General features: G+C 35.6%; 1 long non-coding RNA gene across 1 annotated transcript; it reads right to left on the bottom strand.

Moving 5' to 3' along the window:
- Nucleotides 1-7,287: 7,287 nt before the first annotated feature.
- Nucleotides 7,288-12,606, bottom strand: LOC148253748 (uncharacterized). Its single transcript, XR_015819072.1, has 2 exons — nucleotides 11,442-12,606; nucleotides 7,288-7,513 (listed from the first exon to the last, which is right to left on the bottom strand). It is a non-coding gene; the product is annotated as an uncharacterized LOC148253748 (long non-coding RNA).
- Between the last annotated feature and the right edge of the window lie 3,005 nt (nucleotides 12,607-15,611).

The raw sequence follows: 15,611 nt of genomic DNA, 5'->3' as shown, positions 1-15,611 counted from the left end.
CCTACGAGGAAGTACCAGTCGGCATTAAGGATCGAAAGAGCAGATTACTTTACAACTAGGAAATATCTTTTGTAAAGATCGTATGACAGAACCACACACCAAGGGAGACCACATGGGAGCTAGAATCAGACTTTAGAGCCCAGTACCCCCAACTGTTCGATCAAGAGTAAAAGACAAATTTGAGGAACCAAATTTCTTTTAAGGGGAAGAGAGTTGTAACACCCAACCTCTCCTTTTTTTTTTCTTTTTATTAATTATTATTATATGAATATAATTATTATTTATGTAATTTTAAATTAAATTGAATTTAATTTAATTTATTTTAATAGAAATAATAATAATAATAATAATAATAATAATAATAATAATAAAAATGGGTAAAAATTATTTAGGGATTTAATTGAAAACAATTTTGGGGAAAAGGGGTGAAAATTTGGGTTCTGGGGGTATTTTTGAAAGAAAAATTAGAAACTATGGGTCAAAATACAATTTAGAAAAGTTGTACCACGTCAGCAGCCCCGACCAACCAGGACGCGCCAGGTGGCAGAGACGCTAACGCGGGAGGGAGCCACGTGGGCGATCCGCGTGCGCGCAATCGAATGGCTGAGATCCATTCCCGCGAGCACAGACGGCGCAAATAAAAAATGCGCACGGACGGTCCAGATTCAATCGCGATGAACTGCCCAGATTCACTCTCTATTTAATCGCTATCGGACGGTCTAGATTAAATGCGATGGACAGCTCAGATCAAAAGCGGATGGGTATAAATAACCCCATCCGCACCCAAACCCTAACTCTAGCCGCCATAACCCCTCGCCGGAGAAGATAGCCCAGCCACGGGGGTGCCGACCACCGCCACCTACCGCCGCACCAGAGCAATTTTCAGCTGCCAAACGAGGTAAAAATTCTATCCTTTGCTCAGAATTTAATTCTAAACCCACCTATGGCAAAATCGGAGTGAAAGCACCGGCCAATTGGCCGAAAAACGCCGCTGAAGATCAGCGGCGCCGCCGCGGGATGTTTCAATTTTCGCCTCCGATGAGGCACAATAACCATCTAGTTTTCGACGTTGAATTAAGTAAGGACCCCTTACCCTATTTTCTATCATAGATGTGAAGTTTGAATAAATAATAATATAGTCTTTTATACAAGTTAGATAAATATGCATAATTAATTACGGATTGCTAATGGAGCCCGAAATCAGACATTGTTCTCTGTTGATTCCTGTTGATTTATTTTATAGTTTAAAGGCGTGATGGTATCTGGTTTATCTATTCTATGGTCTTAAATGCATGTATTACTGTATTACTCGACCACTGGGTGATTTTAGGATTTAAGATATGATTGTATTACCGGGTAAATATTCATTGTTTATGTGATTGTGTTTAAATTTGGTAACAGAGATTAATGATAAACAGGAAAGGGATGTGACCTAATAAACGGATAAGATGACAGCCTCATTAGATATCTTGGGAGATGATGGACGGACTGGGTTCATAGGGAACCCTACCGTGAATGTTGTCTCATACCGAATGGGGTATGGAGACTTGGTCATTTAGTGCTCATACCGAACGGGGTATGGGGACGACCCGCTTCACCCTCATACCGGACGGCGTATGGAACGGTCCTAGAATTAATATTGTTAAGGGGAATGGTTCACGTATAGCAGGGACTCCTATGGATTCCTATGGATAATAGTAGGCTGGTGAAAACGAGAAACGGTGATAATCAGTTATTGTCAATGAATACGGATTTATGATGTATTTTATGTCACTGATTATGCGTGAAATTGTGATCTGTATGAAGTTATTGTCTTTATAGGTTGTTTTCACAGGTTCTCCACGGGTAAGAAAAAGGGTAAGTGGTTTTATTTTAAATAATTGTATTGGTTTAAAATTTGTGCTCCATTGGTTATTTTCGGTTTTCAACCAACCTTTACTTCTGTGATGGTGATATAGTGTGATGTCCTTACTACGCTAGTGTAGCTCATTCCTTATTTAACCATTTCATATCAGGAGGACCTGGTTCCCGAACCCAATCCACAAGAAAACGGCGAGTAGATGCTAGATGCTTTATAGTTTCCTTTATTTTTCTCATTTCTCGTATTTCTTTTAGAGAACTTATTCCGTGATATTGTTTAGTACTTTTAAGTTATTACGTAAGGGATGTTAACCTTAATCTTTTATTTCGCTTCCACACTCATATTATTATATGTATTTCCTTTCAAATTTTCGAGGTCGTTACAGTCCAGCCACCGAGGAGCTGACCGCCGACAAACGAGGTAAAAATTTTTCTTGCACGAAATTCAATTTTAAACCCACCCATGGCCAAATCGGAGTGAAAGAACCGGCTGATTGGCCGAAAAATGCCGCCGAAGCTCAGCAGCACCATCGCAGGGTGTTTCGAAAAATATCTCCAATGAGGCCCTTCCTAATTCCCGTTCGATATGATTTTTTCACCGTTGTGACCAACGTTTCCTTATCTACAGGTTGACCGAAGTAAAGCACCCAATCGCACCGTGAGTCGGAGGAGCTGCCGCACCGGAGAGCCCCACTGCCGGTGAGTTTCAGGTTTTTGTGTTTTTTCGGCCCACCAAGGGCCCTAAGTGTGTTTTCTCGCACGAACTGGTGCAAGTTCGGCTGAATTAGGTCGAAAACAGCCAACCCGAGGCGGATCGCCGCCGCCCGCGGCGGAGCCGCTGTGCTGGAAGTCTAAAATTGGCCGAATGGACTCTGGGTCTGATTTTTGGGTTTATTTGGGACATTTTTAGGTTCTATAAGTGCGTTTCAGTTCCCGAAGGAAAATTCAGGGAACCTAGGGACCGCCGGTAGGCGCAGTAACCATCTAGTTTTCGGCGTCGAATCAAGTAAGAACCCCTCACCCTATTTTCTATCATAGATGTGAAGTTTGAATAAATAATAATACGATTTTTGTCCAAGTTAGATAAATATGCATAATTAATTACGGATTGCTAATGGAGTTCGAAATCGGACATTGTTCTCTGTTGATTCCTATTGATTTATTTTACAGTTTAAAGGCATGATGGTATTTGGTTTATCTATTATATGGTCTTAAATGCATGTATTACTGTATTATAGGACCACTGGGTGATTTTGGGATTTAAGATATGACTGTATTATCGGGTACATATTTATTGTTTATGTGATTGTGTTTAATTTGGTAACAAAGATTAAGGATAAACATGACAGAGATGTGATATAATAAACAGATAAGGTGACAGCCTCACTAGATATCTTGGGAGATGGTGGACGGACCGGGTTCATAGGGAACCCTACCGTGAACGTTGTCTCATACCGGATAGGGTATAGAGACTTCGTCATTTGGCGCTTATACCGGACGGGGTATGGGGATGGCCCGCTTCACCCTCATACTAGACGGGGTATTGAGGTTTAATGTCTTGGTACTTATACCGGACGGAAAATGGGGACGATCCTGGAATTAAGATTGTTAATGAAAAAGGTTCACGTGTAGCGGTGATACCCCTATGGATCCCTATGGATACTAGTAGGCTAATAAAAAAGGGCAATTGTTGTTTGATGATTTGAATATAAAAATATAATATGTGTTATGTTACAGATTATATATGAAATCATGATATATATAATGTTATTGTTTTCGTAGGTTGTTTTTATAAATCTCACTGCAGTAAGTGGACGGTAAATGATTTTATTATTGATAAATGAATTTGTTTAAAATTTGTGCTCCATTGATTTTTTTTTGTTTTTTATCAATATTTACTTTTGTGACGGTGATATATTGTGATGTCTTTACTGGGATAATGTAGCTCACCCCTTATTTAACCATTTCATATCAAGAGGACCCGGTTCCCGAGCCCGATCTGCAATAAGGTTACGAGTAGACCTTAAATACTGTATAGTTTCCTTTATTTTTTTTTCATTTTTTGTATTTCTTTCAAAAAATTTGTTCCGTGATGTTTGTTAGTATTTTTGAGTTATTGTGTAAGAGATGTTAATTTTAACATTTATTTCACTTCTGCACTCAAGTTATTATATGCATTTCTTTTTAAATTTTCGGAGTCATTATAGATGTGATATAAAATTTTATCCAAAAAATTATATTAAATAAATTCATATTTTTAGATATATTTTATTGATATAAAATTTATAAATAGACAAAAAAAAAAAAAAGATAATGAGCCCCTATAATCATGTTCATTAAATGATATTTATTCTCTTATAAGGAAAAAAAGTTGATGTTATTTAAACTCCTAAAAAAAAGTTAAAAATGATGACATGCATTTCTTTTTCTATTAAAGTTTAAATAGTATTGTAAATTAACTATATACCAACCAATTATCTATCGTGCACAACTTTTCTTCTACCAACAGTTAGTTAGTTATAAACTTTAGTTATTACTATCCACTATTTAAGTTACTGCAGTTATATATTAAGTGTTATTACAATTAACATAAACTTACATATATAAAGTTGACATACGAGAAGAACAAGAGAATATTCTCTCTTTTTTTGTTTTTTTAACATAAAATCTAATTCATTTACACCTCCCACATTTTGTTTTTTTTACTAACTTGAATATTAGAGCCATAATCTTTAAATTGAATTAAACTCAAAGCTACCATTTATCCACATTGGTAGAAAATGTAAAATATATGAGGCCATTTCATCTTATCAAATAAGTTCATACGTTCCTTTTAGTCTCGTCCTTGTCAATATTATTAATCATTATCATTTGTGGAAAGAATGAGTGACTAAGAAAAACATAAATGTACAACACAAGGAGAAAATTCCTAAAATGCAAGGGTTCAAGATTCGCCTACAAAAAAATTTATTCCCAATAAAAGTGTAATGATCTTGCTTGAAAAGTTGGGATAAATTTGAAGGCAATTTGAGAGATTAGAAAAGTTTAATTATTATATGGGCCTTACCAAGCATGAGTCCATAACGGACCGAAGCCCAGTTAAGTCAGCTTTCCTCATCGGAGCATTAGGAGGAGAATGGGCCATACTTCATCATAAGTTTTTGCAATTTTACAAGCACATAATTACATACATACATATATATATATATATATATATACATGATATACATAATATTCATGGTACCGAATGTTAAATTAGCCACAATACCAGACATAAACGGTGATTGAAAGCAATGATTTAATTTGATATCTCTATTTCAATTAAAAAAAATTAGAGAAGAAATCCTAATAGTTTAAATTGAGAGAATAAGATTGCCTTCATCTAAGTAATTTTCAAAAATCTGAAGGCATGATTAACATTTTGTAATTATCTTTTTTGTGGTAATTGCCTAAACAACACAGAAGAAACTTCTGTTCCTGTGAAAAAAAAAGAAACATATTCATAAATTTGAGAACAAAAATTTTGAGTAAGAAGATTTCTATAGTTCAGTGTTGAGGTAATAATGCGGTAAAAAAAATGTTACATCTCTCATCGCTTGATTAAGCCTTTTAAGCATTCTTTGGGATATTTTATATGGAATCTTATATTATCATGTACAAACATTGTGAAAACCTACAATAAAAGATTAATAAATAACACTCTCTCACCTATTTCACTCACTCCCTTAATTTTTTCACCTCAAGTTAAATACCAGAATTGAATTCTTTCAATTTAAAGTTTGTTTAGGACACTTCAAAAAATTTTAAGGTAAGAATCGTAAAACAATTGCAGATACAATGGAATATAAACAGATAGATGAAAATAATGTGTTTGTATATGATGCTAAGTAATTAGCATATAATTAGGTAATTAGTGATGTAATGGAACAAAATTCTCTTTTTAACTTGGTTAAATGGAAACACCAGGGTAACACTGATAAAAGAGGAAAAAGCACAATAAAAGTGGCACCAAAGTACACACATGCAGGTAGATATATACTCATATATGTGTATATATATATATATATATATATATGTATATATGTATATGTTTCTCTTCATCTTAATAGTTAATACCCAGTTCTACCTGTAATTTCTGTGGGAGGATTGACACGATCTTCTGTTTCTTCTTCGTTCATGGAAGTTAACGGCATCTGGAGAGCCTCCCGGCCAATAACACGGGCACTTAGCCTACCTTCCAAGCAGTGTTGATATATAACCCTGCCAAGCTCTGAAGTACCTTTGCTAAAATTAACCTCTGCGATGAACTCCTCCAATTGCTTCTTACTCATTCTTACTTTGATTCGCACCTTATTCTTTCCTGCTGCCCTGAAGCTGCTCTCTTTCCCATCTTGCTCCACTGGGTGCACCGTACATCCATGGCTGCTCCTCAAGCAATTTCCCATTCTCTCTCTCTTCAATGCCTTCCTACCAGATGAACAAATAATTCTCTTGGGATTATATAATATGCGTGCGTATATATTTAGTTTAAATGTTATAATAAAGACTAAATTTGAAGTGGAGATGACATTAATATTACCCTTCATGTAAAGGTCCTAATTAAATACGTAGGCTGGAAATTCATGGTTGAGCCAAGTTTGGTTTGCTATTTGCGTTATGTGGTTTCTAGTTAGCAGCTGCTTTCTCATGCCTAATTAATTCTAAAGGTTGACCCACTAGCCCCACTAAATTAATTGCTTACTTGACTTTTTTGAAGAAAAAATCTGACACTTTCTTTTTACGAGATAGGAAGAAAATTAAAATCCCAAGAATCAACTATAATAAAATGTTTTTTTTTTTTTTACAAAATTTTTGAAACTTTATCCTGAATTTTGGTCGATGATAAAATGAATAGACAATAATATCAATTAAATTTAGTACTTGTATTTTATTTTATACTAATTTATGGACGTTAAAAAATAATCCACGCATTCCATGACGCATCAATCCGGATAGTGTGGCATAAGTTTATGAAAAATGCCGCTAGTAAGGGGCAGAGGGTAAATTACAAAAAAAAAAAAAAAAACTTGCTTATTTTATGATGAAAAATCTAATCTCACTATTATGAGTTTTAATAAATTAGAATTTTCTTTTTCAAGTTATAATTTTAGAAATTAATTATACAAATTATAATTAACTAAAAATTAAAATTTATTTTTAATATTTAAAAATTTTAAATAAATAAATATTATATATGTTACCGTATTAATTTTCATCTCTATGTAATATATAATCATAATCATTATATTAATTTTATTTTTATATTTTAAAGTTTGAGTTAACAATATTTAAAAATTTATTTTTATTTAATATTTAATATATTATTTTCATATTTTCTTCAAAGAAGATAAGAAAATCTCATGTTACTTTTGTAACGACCCCGGAAAATATAAAAATGAAATGAGTATTTAAATATATCGAATGCGGAAGCGAGATCAAAATTTCAGTTGACATCCCTTACACGAAAAACCAAACAGACGTACTTAAAATATAAAAGGTTAAACTAACTAAGAAAGAAAACTCGAAAATAAACTATGCGTATGACTACAGAGTCTCTAGGCATCCCCCTCGTCGTCCTCCTGCGGAACGGGCTCGGGAACCATGTCTTCCTGATCTGAAATGGTTAATTAAGGAGTGAGCTACACTAGCCCAGTAAGAACATCACGGTATCTCACCGTCACGGAGATAAAGGTGGGTAGAAAACCACAAAAAGACCAATGGAGCATAATTTACAATAAACTCGTTTATTAACAACAAAACCTTTTATCAATAATAAAACTTTTACCATCCACTTACCTTGGTGGAATTTATGAAAACAATATGAGAAAAACAATAACATTATCATAATCATTGAATAATCTAAGCTGTAAAACATAACACTTATCACGCCTCTTGTAATTCAATCATTGTACAACATATCTTTTTTTTCTCATTTACCAGCCTACTAGTATCCGTGGGGGTCCATAGGGGTTCCGCTACCCGTTAACCTTTAACATTCATAATCAGTTTCCAGGGCCGTCCCCATACCCCGTCCGGTATGGGCGCCAAAACCATGAACCTCAATACCCCGTCCGGTATGAGGGTGAAACGGGCCGTCCCCATACCCCGTCCGGTATGGGCGCCAAAACCATAAACCTCAATACCCCGTCCGGTATGAGGGTGAAACGGGCCGTCCCCATACCCCGTCCGGTATGGGCGCCAAAACCATAAGATCTCCATACCCCGTCCGGCATGTGAGACCACAATCCCGGTAGGGTTCCCTACGGACCCGGTCCGTCCACCATCTCCTAGGATATCTAGTCAGGCTGACCCCCATAATACAATTATCAGTCTACACAATCTTTCATTTTTCATTTTCCTCAATCAGCATCATCAATTCACATTTAAACAAGCAAATCGTAATTCATACCAAACAGACAACATACAGTATCAGTTTTTCAGTCATTCAACCCATAATTAATAAAAACGTAGTACATGCACACAAATCTGTAAAATGAACACATCAAACCTCATTTTGCATTTAAAGCTGTAAACAGGCCAAATAACAGTAAATCATCAATCACACTAGACTCGGGCTCCATTAGCAACCTTAAGCAATTTCACACATGCGTTAATTCAAGAAATACTGTTTTATCATTTTGAACTTTAATACCGTGATAGGAAATAGGGTGAGGGGTCCTTACTTGTTTTCGGGATCCGAATACGATTCACAGTGCGCCTGCAGGCTGTCCCTAATTTTCCCCTGAATTTTTTCCGGGGAACTGAAACACGCTAACAGTACCTGCACGGGTTCCAAAAAAAATCCAAATTAGGCCCAGGGCCTCTTTCGGCCCAAATCGCAACTCCGGCACGGCGGCTCCGCCGTGCTCCGGCGACGGCGCCGCCGCTGGCGGCGGCGAGTCGCCTCGGGTTAACTGTTTTCGGCCGTTTTTGGCCGAATTCGGCCACACTCGCATTGGTCCTTGTCAGAAAACAACCCTAGGGCCCTCGGGGGGCCAAAAAATCACGGAAAAGCGGAGCTTACCGGCGGCGGCGCTCTCGGGTACGGCGACTCTCCGGCGAGGTTCGTGTTTTGGTGATTTGGCTTCGGTCAACCTGTAGAGAAAAGAATGGTGATCACGGTGATATAAAAATTGCATCGAACGGAGGCCGGGAAGGGCCTCGTCGGAGGCAAAAACCGAGAGGGGGCGCGGCGGCGCCGCTGGGCTTCGGCCGCGTATTCCGGCCGTTTGGCCGGAATTTCGGCTTCGATTTGGCCATAGGAGGAATCAGTGGGGAAAAACGAGTCGGGGGTATGAAATTTACCTCGATCGGCGGTCGGAAATTTTCCCGGTGCGGCGGCGAGTGGCGGCGGGTGGCGGCGGTCGGCCTCTGGTTCGTCTTCTCCGGCGAGCGGCTGGCGGCTAGGGTTTTTGGTCTGGTGTGGGGGTTCTATTTATAACCCCTTGCCTTTTGATCACAGCCGTTCGTTTCGTTTTAATCTGGGCCGTTCGTTTTTGATTGAATCTGGGCCGTCCGTGCGTTTGAATCTGGGCCGTCCGATCGCGTGATTGATCTGGGCCGTCGGATCGCACCCACGCGGATCGCCAACGTGGCTCCTTTCGGAGTGACGCGATCTTGCCACGTGGCAGGCCCCGGTTGGCCGGGACTGCTGACCGGGCCTGCTGACGTGGCTGCTGACGTGGCCCCCCTTTTTTTTTTTTTTTTTTTTTTTTTTTTTTTTTTTTCTCCTCCTCCTTTCCGGGTGCTACAACTTTTATATATCGTTAATAATTGATTGATTCGCTTAAAAATTAGTAATTGTATGATTTTTTTTTTTTTTTTTATAATTAGAATAAATAGATGGTTTTAATTAATTTGGAGTAACGTTTATGATTTGAATGAAGAAAATGAGAAACTGACATTTACAATGGCATTGGGTTTGTGGTTGTGTGTACTCAAACGTTGCGTCTACTCTCTCCGTCAAGGCATTGAGGCCAATTATTCACTAATTCATTCTAATCTATTTGGAAAAAAAATATCAGTGTGGGTTGTGATCTATTAATTCACCTCAATGCACTCTTAATTGGATGGATGAAAAAAAACTAGTAATTATTTGGATATAAAGGAACTTGTGAGTAACAAGTTATAAATTCGAAATGGATCCGGGTGACTGTTGATTATCTACTCTGCTCTTACTGTATACTTTCAACAAATCTAATTTATGTTATATGATAATAAATTTAAGAGTAAGAGCAACTCATGCACCGAGTATATTTAATGAATAAATAAAGTAAATACACAATATCAAATTAAACAGTCAAACTTGAGAGTCAATTTACGTAAATTAAGATTTATAGGAAGAGAAATTGTAAACTCTGGCTTTTACAGAGCCTCAGCTACCCATGTGTAGCTACATCCTCTCCTCAAATTAATCACTTGAATATTTTCACTATCTTCTCAAATTCTACCAACTTCTTATTTTCACCTCTTACAAATGCTAGTTTAAGCTACAACGTGGTTTCTATAGCTTTTATTATAAATCCAAGAATATAAAAGTTCAATTTTTTTTCCTCAGAATGATAAAAAAAAAAAAAATACAAGACGAAAATTCAAGAAACTAAAAATGAGTTTTCAAAATTTGACTTAACAAGTATTTGATTTCAAGAGTTTTGCTCACAATAATTCTTTCAAAATAAAGAAGGGTTTTCAAAAATCTTAATTAATCATTTTCTTATTTCAGAACTTAAAATCCTAATTCCTACTCCATTTGTTTTGCACTTACATAATAAATATTATACTTATATATTTTTCCAAAAACACACGCATGATTAAATTAAATATGTTACACGCATAATAGCAATGTATACCAAGTCTTACACATATATACACACACACACACACACACACACACATTCCTTGCACTTGTACACACGCAGCTCACGCTTACGCACATGCTGATACACACGCCCACATTCGTTTTATACATATATATATATATATACAGAGTACACAACATACGGATTTAGTTAATCATAATTATACACTCGCATATATATATATATATATATATATATGCATACACACACCTACACATACGTACACCATTTAAATATATAAACACAATTACATAACAACATAGATATATTTATGCACATGCACTTATATGCACAATTTATGTATGTATTAATATACACTCACACACCCATATTTACATACACACACACACTAAATAGTGTATATTATACATATATATTATATATACACGGACATAGAGATTACTCATGATTATACATAAACCATTATCCATCTATATTTACTCACACAAACACACATTTTATATACGTATATCTACACATACACTAATAGTATGTCTTCGTACAAAATTAACCTAAATCTTACCTAAAGTTGATCGAAAAAGGTGTAATGGGTTCGAATCTTAGTCCTCACTAAATCGCAGCTACTGCTCAAATATTTTACTTGTTTACAAATAGAAAATAGATGCGTTAAACTATAAATATTCTTATAAATAAACATAATACGAAAGACGAATTGATTTTTACCTTGGACACGTGGTCCCCGTTGCTGGAGTCACCATGTACCACTAGACGCACCCCCAAATGCGTGTTACTAGAATCGCCACGCGTTGCCGCACACGTCATTACCGATATCACCACATGCCAACGCACTTTGGTTAGAACTCACCATAGACCGGGGCGAGTTCAAATCTGGAACGGATTTGTGTCAAACCACCGCACACGCTGCTCCTCCTCTACCCGAACAGGCCCACGCTCTCGAGTTCCCACCGAGCAGAACTGCTGTGTTGGTTTCCTTCTTCCGTCGCCATTAGATCTTCTTTTCCAGCCGTGTGCGCAGATTTGTGTCCTCACATAGATCAAACCAGAAGAACACCAGGATCCGACCTTTCTCCATCGCGCCACGTTCTCTTCTTCTTTCTGTTATTCCTTTTCCTCCGCCGCACGTCTCTCTCCCCCTTCTCTCTCTTCTACCACGTGCCTCTCCCTCCCACTGCGCGCCTCTCTCCCTCCCACTGCGCGCCTCTCTCCCTCTTTCTCTCCCATCGCATGCCTCTCTTTCTTTCTCTCATACTGTGCACCTCTCTCTCTCTCTCTCTCGCTGCATGCGTAGATCTGCAAGGCTGCACACGGATTGGCTGTTTATTGTATACTAGGGTAGTCAATCTCCTTTCCCTCTCTCTCGATTTCGGCCACCACATTCTTCACTCTCTCTTCTTTGCTCAAAATCGATCCCTCTAACCTGGGGGCCAATTAGAAATCTAGATCATTCATCGTACCTCTTCCTCTATGTTGTTCATTTCACGCGATCTGGGCCATTCATCTGATCCGTATAACTGAAATGACCTTACCCAATTGGCCTGCTTTTGAGGTGTCAAAATTATTAGAAACTATAAATTGGTCCCTTTTTGAATATTTTATTCATTTTAGTCATTTTTAATTGCAGAAGACCCCTAAAATTGTAAATTTTCTTCATTTAAGTCTTTAAACCCCTAATTTAATTTTTTGTGTTTAATTTTGTTTTCTAAAATTTTCTTGAGGTTGTTATAGTTCGATGTATACACGGTATTATATTCACATTCCTCATACACGGTCCGATGATGTTATGGTACGTGATGGCTCGGGTCTTCACATTATCCATATTGGTTCCACCACTCCTTCTACACCTACTCGCACCTTTAATTTGCACAGTTAATAATTACTAAATTAATTCATGTAATATTTTAGTTTAATAAGAAATAACACATCGTTGCATGATCCTCCACTAAAGTTGAATATTATTTTGTTGTTGTTATAACCGTTGAATTACGTTGAATTTATTCTCTTCTAATTAAGCTTGACATTTATATTTATGTTATTGTGATTATGATAATATTGGTGTAACTCATCTTTGTTCTAATCCTGTCTTCCATTTACGGATGAAGCATGTTGCGATTGATTATTATTTAACTTGGAATTAAGTCCAAATTAGAGTTTTATGTGTCACTCATGTGCTTTCTGAAGATCAATTAGCAGATGTCTTGACCAATCATCTTCCACACACTCGCTTTCAAACTTTTGAAGGTCAAGATTGAACTCTCTATAGAAGCTCCATCTTGAGGCGGTATATAGAAGAATTAATTCAGTAATTTTTAAAATTACTTGTGTAATTATTGTAAATAATTTGATTGACATCAAATCTCACGAAATAGGTGATTGATAACAAATTTTACAAATGAAGTAATTGACAACAAATCTCACAAATAAGGTGATTGATTAAAATTAAAATATTTAATTGATCATTAATTATGATTGTACATGTAGATATACCCTACCTCTATTCAATGGAAATCAAACTATTACTTTCAATTTAATAAAACTATAAATTATTAAATTATAATTTATCCTCAAAAAAAAAAAAAAAAGATACACGAAACAAGTAATTATTTGTCACGAAACATATGGATCAAGCTTTTCATATACACACACACACACAATATTATATATCTATATCTATATCAATATATTATGTTATATATAAAGTATTTTTATACCTAATTTTTGCTCAAAATATTCTTTTTCACTCAACTTATTTTTAATAAAATTGACATCTAATATCACTAAATTATAATATATTAACTTTAGGTCAAATATATCTCACAAAAAAAGTTTATGAATTCTCAGGGACATAAAAACTGCATTATAAGAAGTACAAAATAGAAGTGTTTTGAAATCTTCATTACCTCTTGTCTTGACTTTTACTTGAACCTCTACAAAAAAAAAAAACATAAAATAATCTTTCTTGCCCTTTGTCTTGACTTTTACTCAAACCTCTAAAAAAAAGAGTAACATAAAATAAAAAATCTATCTTACAAACAGACTGTGATTTCACTAATAAAAAAAACATCAAATGCAAACTTAAAATTTTATTCTACCTAGTAATTTTTTTAGCAGTAAATAGATATTTGGTATTGAACTGTAATAGTCATAGCTCGTGATTTTTTGATACATATATTTTACTAGATTTGAAAAAGGAAAAAAATTATTTATAAGTTTGATAGTGAATAAGTAATATTTCATTGGTTGATTGTTACTAATACTTACGTATGTACAAATTTCATCAAGTCGTCATATCGTTTGGTTTTAAGATAAACTTAGTAGAAGATTATGTATACCACAAGTTCAGTGGGAGTAAGTGTATCTTTTTGGTTTTATATGTCAATGACATACTACTTGCTAGTAGTAATATAGTCTTATTGCACGAAACAAAGAGATTTTTGATAAAAAAATTTGAGATGATAGATCTTGGGGATGTCACTTTTTTATTAGGGATTTAGATACACCAGGATCGCTCTTGGAGTATTCTTGGATTATCACAAAAGAGCTAATAAAAAAGGTTCTTAAAAGGTTTGACATATATGATTGGAAACTAGGTGACTCTCCTGTGTCTAAAGGAGACAAGTTTACTCTTAGTCAATGCTCCAAGATTGAACTAAAGACTATGGAGATGCAAAAGATTCTTTATGCTTCAACTGTATGAAGTCTTATGTATGAACAAGTTTATACGCATCTTGAAATTGCGTACATTATTGGGATGTTAGGTAGATATTTAAGCAATCCATGTATAAATCATTAAAAAATAACCAAACGTGTCATGCAGTATTTACAAAGAATAAAAGGTTATATACTCATATACAGGAGGTTAGATCAATTGGAGATCATTAATTAGTCTAATTCTGATTTCATTGGATGTTAAGACAGCAAAAAATCTACATCATGCTATATCTACTTACTGGGGGATCTATTTTCTGGAAGAGTGTTAAACAAACACTTATAACCTCTTCTACTATGACAACAGAGTTTGTAACTTGTTATGAGGCATCCAATCATAGAATATGGTTACGAAATTTTATCACTAGGCTACGTATTGTTGATGCCATTAAAAGACCATTAAAGTTATTTTGTGACAATAAGTCTGTAGTTATGTATTCCAACAACAACATGAGTTCTATGAAGTCAAAGCATATACATATTAAGTTCCTCGTTGTTAAAGAAAGAGTTTAGAGTAAGAAGATATCAATAGAGCACATTAGAACAAACTCTATGATTGTGGATTTACTCACTAAGAGATTACCAATTAAGGTCTTTCATGAGCACATTGCTCATATAGGTGTTGTATCCTTAGATAATATATAGATTCAGTGGGAATCTTGTACCATAGTTGCATTTATCTTGTAAGACATGTCATAAACTTTGTACTTTGATTTTGGTTTATGTGTATATGGTTTCATTTTAGTTTTTGTGTTTTATTTTTGTTTATAAATATTATCTCTGAGTTTTCTTACAGTTGATCTCACTAAGGTTAAGGCAGGTTTAGTTGGAAATAGGCATGCTTAGATCACATAACACGTAATTTCTATGCTACACATCCATATTTGATCTATGTTATTTTATTATACTAATATACGTGACCATTGATGGGTTTAGCTACGTTAGCTGTAGCGAAGGCCAGTTTGATCTTGTGTCATTATGATCGATGGACAAGATTGTTTGGTGATGCATTTAGGTATTGATAGCACAGTTCTGAGTACTTCTACGGTTAATTAACACATAGTTAAGGTGTCGCATAAAGCCCAAGTGGGAGATTGTTGAATTTTTTCTGACATGTGGGCTTAATGTGGGCCTAATGTGGACTTATTGTGGGCCTTGATATACGTA

The sequence above is a fragment of the Carica papaya genome, chromosome 5, assembly GCF_054855325.1.
Source record: "Carica papaya isolate Zhongbai chromosome 5, ASM5485532v1, whole genome shotgun sequence".
In the NCBI taxonomy this organism is placed as follows: domain Eukaryota; kingdom Viridiplantae; phylum Streptophyta; class Magnoliopsida; order Brassicales; family Caricaceae; genus Carica; species Carica papaya.
Note: the sequence above shows the minus strand (reverse complement) of the source record. Positions and strands in the feature narration are given on the sequence as shown.